The following is a 12,162-nucleotide window of genomic DNA, read 5'->3' on the forward strand; positions in this document are numbered from 1 at the left end:
GTAAGTCTGTATCTTGTGAGTGATTCTGACAGCTAATTCTGGAACAGGAAGAAAGTACATCTAAACTGATGATTGAAGGGCTTCAGAGTTGTTTGCTTGGCATCCTAACTTTTGTTTAGTTGTAATCAGGAAGCTGAATTTCTTTTTCAAAGATAGAATGAAGATTGTGCTCTAAAATAAAAAATGTAATTGAATGTAAGCATGATGTATATATATGATACTTGAGGACAGATTGTCTCAGTAGTTCTCTGAGTTTGCCTGAGCTGAGAGAATAGAATTGAGTGGTCAGAGCTTGACCTAGTGTCTGTGTCAACACCCAGTATGACTGAATCATGATTGTACGCGTAACTTGCACAAACTGGAGCTTAAATAGACCCACTGCAATAAAGCATTGTTTTCTGAAAATACACAGAGACAGCTTAATTACATTACGATTTGCATTGGTCTGTTGTAGCATGTCGCAATGACTGAATGTTGTTTGTATATTTAATAGCAACATTCTCAGTCTCTAACACTGTGTCATGAAGACAATGACTAATCAGCGGAGATAGCTGAGATGCTAAACAAATATCAGCTAACCTAAGAGTGAGTTTTTTTCTTCAACAGAACTGTTTATCCTAGAGGGGTTTTATTCCCCTTTTGTTTGTATTCAGTTGTTTCCTTCATGTGATTGCACACATAAACATGATCTCCCATATCATCTTGAAAATCATTCTATACTACTTTGTAAACAAACACCATATGTCTGTTTATGTTGTTTGAGGTAAATGTGCACAACTGTCATTAGCACTTGCCTCGCCATGGTTCTCATGGTTCTGTGATGGAACTTCTGTGACGTTTCTGCTTGTTCTGGTTTATAATTATATGGCAAGGAAAACATTCATACTGTGGTTTGATTGGAAATGTGATTTAATTATCTCTGAGAAAACTTTTCTTAAAAGGTCTCTTTCATGCTTTTGTCTCTTCACCTCTACAGCAGACTCAGAGATTAGCTTGACTTGGTCCCTTGATATGTGTATACTGTAATAGCATAACTAGAGGCATTTGTGCTCTTCTTGCCTCTCTACCCTTGCCGCTTTGTAGTTGTGGTTATATAATATATTGTTGTAATTAAAATACGCTAATTCTAATTTAAAGAGTCTCACATTTGGGGGGAGTATTGAGGAATATTGTCTGATTAGTCAAATATTGAGGTTCTGTTCTGCTTCTGGTTTGTCACTCTGCACTATTTTGAAAAAACTTATGTTTCTTTACTATGTGCCTTAATCATTAGAGGTAAATAATACATATTTAATATATATGTACTTACTGTCTTTATATTATATACTGTATGAATCCATGCATATAGAAATTAGAATTATATTTTAAATTATCTATACAATATAATCAACTTCTAACATACAGTACAAGAAATTATGATTGTATGAAATAATTATTTCATGTCTGAGGCAAAATAAATGTTAGTTGTTGTACCTAATATTGGACATACTACTGGCTGAACCTTGGAAATGTAGCATAATTGAGCGGTTTAGAATCTTATTGTTCTGTCAAATTGTTGTAACTGGGTAATTTGCCATTTGGTAGTCTTTTATGTCAAACTTATAAACCTTAGGCAGATGAGTAACCAATGAAAAATTCTAACATCAGAAATACCTGAATTCAGTGCCATTCATGTCTCTGATTCTTTGTAAACTGCAAAGAAGAGAATGTGCAGTCTCTTATTTTGTTCTTAGACTGCAGTTTAGGAAAATGTGCTTGGACTAAACTGTGGTATTTCTCTTTAAACATTTATGAATATATATATATTAAGGAATTATATTTGTAAATTCCATTTCACTAAAAGAAATAGAAGCAGTTGGAAGCCACTTAAAAGTGAAAGTTAAACTTCCTATTGCTTATGTAATGAAAAAGTTAAAATAGAAATTTAATATTTAATGATCAAATTATCCTTTTTAGTAATGAGAAAAGCTGTTTAAAGTGGTGGGATTTTAAAAAATGTTTTCATTTACCCTTTGGTTCAAGCATTCAATATATTAATATTCATGAATGCCAGTGAAAGGAATAACCTAACTCATGACTGAAAAAGCCAAAGACATGGAGCTTGTTTGCGTCTGGAGACCCTGATATCCAGTGTCAAAACTGCCACTCTTATCCCAAGAAAGATAAAATTTTAGGCCTTTTTGCAGAGTTTACTCTTATATGGTTCGGTATTTAGGCTGTGTTAGTAACTTGAGCATGATTACAGTTTTTCATCTCATATCTGAAGTCTTTGCTTCTGCCATGAGAAGAGACATTTGTGACCTGGTAGTCTTGAGGATGATGTCTCTGAAAATATAAAACTTGGTAAGGAAATTATTTAAGAAATTTTAAGGGAGTTTAAAAAATAGAACTAGACACTTTATTTTACTTTCCTCACCATTAAAATCCCAATATCTTAGAAGATACTGTGTTTAAGACCCAGAGTGAGCAGTAAGACCCTCTGTAATTGAGTTACTATACTTCAAGCATGTCACTTTTTAAGCAAAAGTTTATCTTTCATTGGTTTATTCCTTCAGGGATGAGAAGTAGGTATTCAAAACCTCTGGAAAGCATCAGTGAGTCTGTTCTTCCTAGCAGAGAACTTTCATTTTTAACCTTGCAGGATTACAACATAACAGGTTGGAAGTTTGTGATCTGTGTCTGGCTTTATCTTTCGGTTTTGTTTAGTCAGTGAACTGGGAACTAACTAGAAAAGATTGTAGCTATTCAGTAGCTTAGTTTGGATGCACTGAGATGGTAGCCCACAGTGCAGCTGTGCTTAACAGCTGCAGAGGCTGCAGCTGATCTGTGGTGCAATCTGGGATTTCTTCATCCTTGGCTTTGTGCTCAGACAGTCAGAGGGGAAAAACTATAAATCTTAAAGGGAAAGAAATAAAGAGATCTCTTTAGAAATAAGGGGATCTGCAGAGAATGAGGGTGATATCTTTGGGAAAAGTTAGTATTGCTAAGCATACAGTAGAAGACTATGACAGAATGCATGAACAGTTGTAATGCTGCCATTTTCTAGCTTCTAGTGTTTTCACAACCTTATTATTTCTATGGCAGTTCTGAAAAGGTGATTTTTGAAAATTTCCAAGCAAAACAGTAAAGAAAATGGTATTCCTTTACTCAGAAGTGATTGATTCCTGTGTGGATCATTATGAAAATTTGGAATCACAAATCCAATTACTTGGTCAATTGGAGTTGCTAATAGCACTAGATCACAGTCTCTTTTGTAGACTAGCCAGTTAGGGGAAGAAAGGATGTAGTTGTTAGTAGATGTCACAGAAACTGGTTGAAAACAAAAGAGTGCAGGCATCTGTGAAATCTTGGTTCTATTCTACAGTCTGGAGACAGCGTTTGTGTATTTAACACAATGAATCATTATGCCCTGCCTATGTTGCATCTGTCTCTTGAAGTCTGCTCTGCTTTTTACTTATTTCTTGTTAACCCAAGCTCTTCAGCTTGTTTCTAAGCTAATGAGCTTCCTCAGTGTCCTGCATGGGCACCATGAATGAGAATTGACAGGCAGGAGAATGGAACAACAGGCAGGATTTCTCTGTTCTCTGTTCTGGTGCCACAGCAGCTTCTGGGGGCCAGTACCGTAAATTGCATGAAAAGACCCAAAATGCTCTATAAATCCCATGGTCACTCAGTTAATGTATGGGAAGGATGTGCATGTAGTCTGGTGATGGAGGAATTGTATGAGGCAAGGTAGTCATCTGTTTTGGTAGAGTGTTTAGAAAATAATGTTGCTTCTCTAGGAGATTTGTATGGAGCATGGGTAAACTACCATGTTTAGAACCTGGCCAAAATTTGGCAGATTTTCAGGAGGCTATTACTGGGCATGATTGCTTGCAGTAAGGTAAACCCTCTTGCCACCTGCAGTATCTCTCCCAAAACATGCTGATAAAATAGATTCGCAGTGAAATGGCTATAGAAAAAACACAAGGGAGAGTGAGATTGATCCCCTTTAGTCTCCTTTTCAGAACAGCTGTTTTAATTGAAACTTACAAGAAAAATTCAGCCTGATGGAGCCATGGAGCAGGAAGAATTTCAGCTTGAGCACATAGAGTTTGACCAAGTTATTAACAACTGAATTAGGATCCTCTAACAGAAAGTATTACACAAACTTCATTGGTGGAAGTATCACCAGTGTGTATGATGTGAGTATGCATGTACATTTGTATGCATAAGCAAATATTATCAATGGCTCAGCTATGTGATGGTATTACTGATCAAGTACAAAGCAATGGAAGAAGCGCAGGAGGTCAGTCTGTAAGCGCCTTGTTCATTTAAACTTTGCAGAGTCAGTTCAACAGTGGTACTACAATCATAATGCAGGAGAAATCCTTATCTCTTGAAAACAATAAAGCTACATTTAGTCCAGCATAAAGGAAATATTTAAGGAGAGCTGAGCTGTCTCATTGTTAATGTATACTTGTTTGGTGTAAATCTATGAAGAATTAAGCTTAGGAGGGGATATTGAAGCTATGAAGTAACAGCTGTAGAAAAGTTTGCCCTTTGCCTCTTCTATGTGTAGTTTGTTCTCAACAGCCATACAGTATAGTTCCTCTGCTTAAGAAAGGAAAGAGTATGAGTTTTTAGTATGCAGTAAACTTATGTCCTTGGTTTACTTATTTTTGTAATTATAATGGAAAATAATATTTCAAATACTCTGTGATTTTAGCTTAACTAAACAAGTAGTGACAGGACCAACCTAAGTCTCTAGGAAAATTGTGGGAAGGACTTCTCCCTCTGAAGTAAAAATAGCTTTAATATGTTTGCATCAGCAGTTTTCCCTCTTGAAAGCATTTAGATAGCACAGGCTTTTTGCTATTTCTCTTTGCCATGGTATGCACATACTGTAGTAATCCATTTTTTTCATCAGTGTGTTACTAATAATGAGCCACCTAAGCTCTGGAAACCTCCCTCTGCTCTTAGCTGTAAAAGAACACTCAAAGGATTTAGCGATGTCAGTCATCATCTGGTTTTTTAGCAGGGGTGTGTGTATGTGTGCACAGGAACGAGGGGAAGAGAGCCCAAGCCGGAGTTCAGAAATTACACTGTGTGTGTGGTCTGAGGTTATTTCTCATTTCATGAAATCCACGCTTCATTCCTGGCTCAGACAAACTTGCGCGTCACTGAATAAGTCCCTTATCCAGTTTCCAAAACACTGAAGAGATTTGAAAGGGTTCTGTGGGTGGACTGCTACTATCAGCAAAAGCAAATAAGCTAGCCTATTTAGTTAAGCATTTTTTAATACTTAGGCAGAATAACCAACAGCAATACTTGAACAGTTGTGGCCAACCAAGGGGAGAGAGGGAGGAAAAAGCCCCACAAAGTTTAAGCAGTCATACATTAATTAGCATTAAAGGCTGCATTATAGTTCCTGGTGTGTGAAGGTGCTGTCTCATCAGTCCAGGAAGAACGCTAGGGAATGATTAAATGAGCTGCCTGTGCTGCTAACAGTCCCCTGTGGTCTGCTGGTCACAGTTTATTCAGCATTTCACCTTCCTTTAATCAAAAGTGGTGTAAAATTATTACAGTAAGCCCCCAGAAAGATTAATCCAAAGAATCCTTGTATCAAGCTGGTTTGCTGTCCAAAATAAGTAAATGGCTCTACTCTGGAATACTACAAATGTCCAAAGCAAAGCATTTCTTTAGCAAATTCTAGCTCTGTGATAAATCTCAACATCCAAAATAAATGATGGTCCATTTCGTGGCAGAAAGACAATATAACAAACAAAATATTACAATTCATTAAATTTGAATTTATTTGGCCAGAACGTGGTTGAGTACTCCAAATCCTGTTTTCAGTCCAGTATTCAGTGATCAGCATGTGTCTAATCTTGATACATTGACTCCAAATGAGCAATGTACCTAGCTCTGCAATTGTCCAATTCATGTATCTAAAGATTAACTTCACTTTAGCTCTGAACTAAATCAAGACAAAAGAATCTCTTTTAAAGTGAAATCTCAGACAGAAATCTTGTATCCTGGGAGATTAGGATCTGTGAAAGCCTAGGCAGTGCAGTGTGGTGGCATGATTTGATGAAGGCATCCTGAGTACCCTGAGAGATAGGTGACAATGGTCTCCTTGCCCTGGGTAGCACAACCTGGGTCCACACCTCTCAGAGCTCTAGCAGAGTGCAGGGCTAAAGGCCTTTGACAAAGGAGTGAGGTTCCTGCTTTCTTGTGGCATGAGAGAGGAAATAATCAGATTGTAGATAGGGGGTGTTGCTGAAAGCTTTGCAACCCAGAATGCAACTTCAAATACTTCTCGCCTTCCAGCAGTAATGTTAAATTGGGTGCAAGGGTCTCATGTTCTGAATAAACAGTAGAGAAATGAACGTTGCCAAGAGGCTGTTAAATCACAAGGAAGAAGCAAGAGGTGTTTGATGGTTTTTTCCCCTTCATGACATTAACATACTTGCCTGGTGTGGGCCACAGACAGATGAATTGCCAGGTCATGTTGCATGTTGTCTTTTCAGGATGCATGGACCCGGAAAGAACTGGTGACTGTGCAGCTCTTGTCTGGGTTCACAGCCACTGCCATAGGTTGTCTCCATCACATCTTCAGTGTGGGAAAGAGGGGACAGGTTTACCCTTCCCTTTGATGATATATCTGCATCTGTGCCTCGTTTCCCTCTCCCCACAGGGAAGGTGAGGCACAAGGCAGGAAAACTGCGTATGCAAAAATTCTGTGATGGACCTAGGTTGACATAGATCTTAACTCTGAAACTGCTCTTCCTTTCTTAGATTGTGTAATCTGTGATCTGCCTGCAGGAGATTTCCTGCTGTGCTGCTTGCGAGTTCTGAACAGTAGGCACTTGAAGGAACTTGTGATGTGAACCACATTCAAGGATGAATGGCATGGAAATCCCTAAAGCATGTGCAGTTACTCTCAATGCAGGTTAGACAAGCTAGACTCTGAAAAGACAAATTTGTTAGGGTATCCATAATGAAAGTTAAGGGCAAATAAATCTTGCCAGTGAAATCAGGTAGCTGATGGGGAAAGGTGGCATTTGAAGAATTATTTAGGATTTGCTAGGGATTTATCACAAAAGGTTCAGGGACATTTGAATAACAGAATACTAATTCACTGCAGGTAATTTTGTGTTTTCTCTGCCCTTTGATGACAGCAGTTAATGCTGAATATTTTCACATTTTTCACCGGCCCCAAAGCTGAAATTTGCTATATTGTTGTTTATTTAGTCTGACTAGTTCTGAACAAGGTGTTAGTCTTTAATTCCTCTGTGCCTAAAGCACATCAGTACTTTCAGCTGCTGAATATAGGGCTTTTCTCAGTAGTTATCCATGTTAGCATCTGGAGACTAAGACCAAGCTGTGCTGCCAGACTTCCACAACTTCCTGTCAAAGTCCAGACAAGGCTTTCCCAGAGTTGGATGAGCCTAAGAAATAAACCCACCAAACCCAAAACCCGCTTATAGAAATCAATGCCAGTTTCAAATACCACATTTTAAAGAGCTTCTGCTTGTGAAGCTAGCAATCAGAAAACCTCTCTCTGTCTGGAAAAGGACTCTGAACCAATCCCTATTATAGGACCTGACGCTGAGTTCTTGGTGGTAGATGACCACATTACTCTTTGAGGCCTGTGGGTGTCAAAGAAAAGATGCATGTGAGAAAAGTTACCAGCTGAAAGCATGGATATGTTTTGAACACTGGAGGTAGTTTAGTAGCCTAAGCCTGTTTCTCATTAAAATATGAGTCCTTCAGATGAATGGAATGTAAACCACATACCAATTATTGGAATCCCATAAAGGAAACTCCCTTTTCCGTCTGTCTATTCATCCGTCCGCCCACCCACAAAAGTACAGTGTCTCAGAAATATCCTTCAGCAGAAATGATGGAAAAATTCAGTGCTTGCTTCCTTTTTCCTTACCTCCCAGGTGCTGGATGACAGCTAAAGAGATGAAATTGCAGTGAAGCCACTTAAACAGTTATCAAAGAAATGGACTTGCTAATTAAAAGGATAGTATTTCCTGGCACAAGAGAAAACACACAAAGTTAAATCTTGAGGCTTTCCTCAAGCAAACTTCTGTGGGAATGTGACTGTGTGAGGGCTGCAGGAAAAAGTCCTAAGAGTAAACCCACTCAAAGTCAAAGCATTAGATCAGTGCACTCATTAAAACAAAGTGCTAAGACATGCATATACCTGTTTCATTTGGCAAATTTCTCACTCCTTTGTGTTCCCATTGCACTTTTCATTGAGGCTTTTCCATGTAATTGATTGCAGTAATTAATGTTCACATTGCTTACTTCTGTGAGGCAGAAGGCATTTCTCCCAGGTCAGCTTTGCATTTTAAGTGTTACAGTATCTGTTTTACAGATGGTAAAACTAAGACAAAAGTTCAGAAACTGCAAATCAGTGCTGGAGTATGCTAGAGTCCCATTGCTGTCTCTGACCACAATAAACACTGCTTCTCCTAAGTATACTCTAATCTCAAACACACTGCTAAAATAAGATCTTCCATATATGAGTGAAGGCAATAGATCTGTTTTCATGAGCACTCTCTAACATCTCTGACACCACGTTAGGGAATCTAGATCTGTGGTAGAGGTAGTGCTATGAAATGCTTTTTTTACATTGCCACTGTAATTGCAGGACAGTTCAGTCTCATTGCACAAGGCAGCCTTTGGACAGCTGGAAGAAGTTTTAAATGTTAATAGTTTGGGCAAGATTTGGGTCTACAGTAGTATTATGGTCTAGTTCATGGTAATTGTTTTTTGATACTCGGCTGGCCTCTAGAGGGATAATTTATACAGGCTGAAGCTGTAACCAAGGGATTTTAAGCAATACCGCCTGCTCTTCAATCTTCTTGCCAGGTAGTTCTTTCCTATTTGGCAAGGCCTTTAAGTAATGAGGCTTTGTAGCTCTTTGGAAACACTTTCTCTTTTAACCTCCATGATTTTCCTTCTCTGGGCAGTACATGTAAGGTATGTTTCTTCTGCTTGAATAAATAAGGGTAGAAGATCCTGGTAATAAACGCCGCTCAACCGCTGAAGTGAGAAACACTGAGGAAAATGTGCCAAAGGGGCAAGTGAGAGAGAGAAATGCAGAAAAACCAAGAGACCATTTTGTGCATAACTTTTATCCATAATTTGGAAGCTCTTGAATGCTAAGAAATCATCTCATGAATCTTGTCATGTTTACTGAAAATAATTTGCTGGACCCCAATGCAAAGTAATTTTTAACTCATCTGTGTCTAGTGATACTATAATTTAAGGATATGTTTCTAATAACTTCTCCTTTTCTCTGTGAGGTGACTATTGAAACTTTCAGTGTAGGGAGGAACCTTGTCTAGAGATCATCCTGATGTCAAATGCTATTTTAATATTTAGGCTAACATATATATTGACAGTTTCCCTCACGAAGTCCTTTGCACCATTAAAACAACTATGGCAAATATTACTGGCAGCAAAAAGTCAAGTAAGACCTTTGTGGCCTTACTCTGGTAGGATGCATATCTATCATGGGATTTACTTCTTGCCTTATCCTAATAAAATACTGAGGGAAGCAAAATGCTGTAATAACCATGATCTATATGTCTGTAATCTACAACAAAACTAATTTTGCCTTCCAGCCTTGTGTGGAAAAATGAAAGATTCTACACCAGTGTACCTGCCTTCTCTAGAAAGATTTCCTCTCATTCCTTCTCTGTGTTGTTGTTATGCTGCTATGCCATCAAAGTTCAACAGAGTTAGTTATAAAAATTTACTTATACTCTTCAATGTATATGGGAAGCTAACATGTCAAAAGAGTGCAGTGTACTGGAGTGACAAGTAAACACTTGGTGGAAAGTTTTGAAATTATCTGAGTAAGCAACTGGTGCTTGCTGTGTGCCACTTAAGAAGTCAGATGAGTTAGTCATTATAAATCTGATCTTCATGTGGCTTTGTATTTAGTAAGAACTGCTGTCAAAATTTATGGTGAATCTGTGTATTGTGCATGTGCTATTAGGAAAAATGTGTTTTCAAATGGAGAACAAATGAAACAAAGGAAATTCTGTCTGTTTGATCCAATTAGGAATGTTAAGAGCTGTGTCGAGCTGCAGAATTTCAGTGTTTTGCAGCCTTGGTTAGTGTGTGGTGTATGAAAGCAGGCAACCAAAAAGCAGTGATTGGCTGACGTGGCCCTAAAATGTATACTAGAAATTATGATGGTAACTACAGGCAGGGAACAGCAACAGTGACATCATTGGTGCAGCAAATAACTGGGGTCAAAGAGAAAGCACTAAGACAACATTCAGAAACTCTGTCTTTTTGTTGTGGGAAACAGCCTCAAATGCAAATGCTTATTGGTTTGAACAAACCTTGAAGAAACTGCTGGAAATTTAAACATATTCGAAAAATACACCGTTCAGTGAGAGCCTTTCAGGAATAAAATAGCAGGGTATTCTGGATTCATCAGATTACAGATAACAACACTGAACTTGTTGAAAATGTTGCAATTCTGCAGCTGCTGAGTGGCATAATGATAATCTACATGTTGTTAAATGAGAGTTAAAACAGAGTTTTATATAACCTCCATGCTTCCTCCAGCTTCACAGCTAGACTGTCACAGACGACCTAGAGGGATGAATATGCAAAAAATCTAGATGCTATAAGCAGCTTAAACAGAGAAAATCCCTCTCTTTCTCTTGCGTGTTATTACAGTGAAGTTCTCATGTAGTTGTAAAAAGCTGACACTAAAACTCTGTCTTATGAATTACAGAAGTGTTGAGTTCTTTGGCAGAGAGCAGAAAAAGAATATTCATCTGATCTGCAGAAGTACAGAATATCCAGGCAGCTTACAACGAAACCTATATCATGTGCTGAATCTCACCACCTTCCCTCGCTCAAGTTTTGGTCTGAATGACTCATTATGCTCTTAAATTTGGAGGCTGTAGCAGGCATGTAGTCTTAGTGAATGTGGCCAAAGTGCCTGAGGACACAGAAAGAAGGAGGGGAAAAAAATAATTCTTGCCTAAATAAAAATGGAGCTTCAGTTTCATTTGTGTCAGTGTTGAATCAAAATTTCTGGGAAGTCTGAGAAGCCCATTGTAGGTTTATCTACATGGGTTAAATTCATACCATGTGCAGGAAGGTCCTTCACTCTTTTAATGTCAATCTTCCACATCAGCAAAATGTCACAGTGCTTGACAGAGGAACTTCGTGGCTATTAAGGGCTACTGGGTAGAAAATTATTTTCTTGTATTGCAAATAACCAATTTCTAAACCTTGCACTAGGACAACACGTGAAGGTCCTATGAGAATGACAGAAAAATATGCTCATTTATAATACCAGCTATTAGGATAGTCATTTCAAGCTATCAGTCAAGTTACAAGTGTTGGTTGTTTGCCAGTGGAAGAAGGAAGCAGCAGTGGTGGCAAGGAGCTGACGACAGATATTTTGTCATAGTCTAATACGGTAGGGTGAAATCTAATACAGTCCCGCAATGTCTAAATAGTGAGACTGACTCATGTATTGGATTGACTCATGTACTGGAACAACTGCTCACAGCATTCTGTAGTTGAAAGCAAGTTAGAGCAGTTAACTTGTTTTTTCAGGTGGTTGTTACCATGCATTGTGGGTCTTCTATGTTTCAAGTAACATCCAGTTCTAGGGAAGTTGCTGAATCAGAACTCTGGGAGATTTAACCAGATACTCATATACAACTAGGAGGAAAAATGCCCCTGTAACTTTTTAGTATCTTCTTACACATTCATAAGAGTTTAAAACCAGAAGGGACCACTAGCTTCTTTCCCAACCGTTGAATTTCATTTGCTGTACATCAATTAGATCATTAAGCATACTACAGTACAGTTATATTAAACAGCCCTCACTGTACTTTATACAGGGTATTAAATATGCGTTCTGTATGAAAGTCAGCCAAGGGATATATGCATAAATAGCCTTCAGATGTTCATTATGATCAGCAAATCTTAGTATTTAAAAGCCAACCAATATTTCCATGCTATTTTGTTGAATTAAGAACATAAGATATGTGTAGAGCCATCCCATCAACCATTCTTATAAATAAGTCTACAGTGTCAAAACCAAAAAAAATGACTTCTAGTAAACTTTTAATTGTTTGTTTGTTTGGTTTGGTTTTGGAAAACAGGAGTACAGGAATCCAT

The sequence above is a fragment of the Catharus ustulatus genome, chromosome Z (assembly GCF_009819885.2).
Source record: "Catharus ustulatus isolate bCatUst1 chromosome Z, bCatUst1.pri.v2, whole genome shotgun sequence".
Taxonomy (NCBI): domain Eukaryota; kingdom Metazoa; phylum Chordata; class Aves; order Passeriformes; family Turdidae; genus Catharus; species Catharus ustulatus.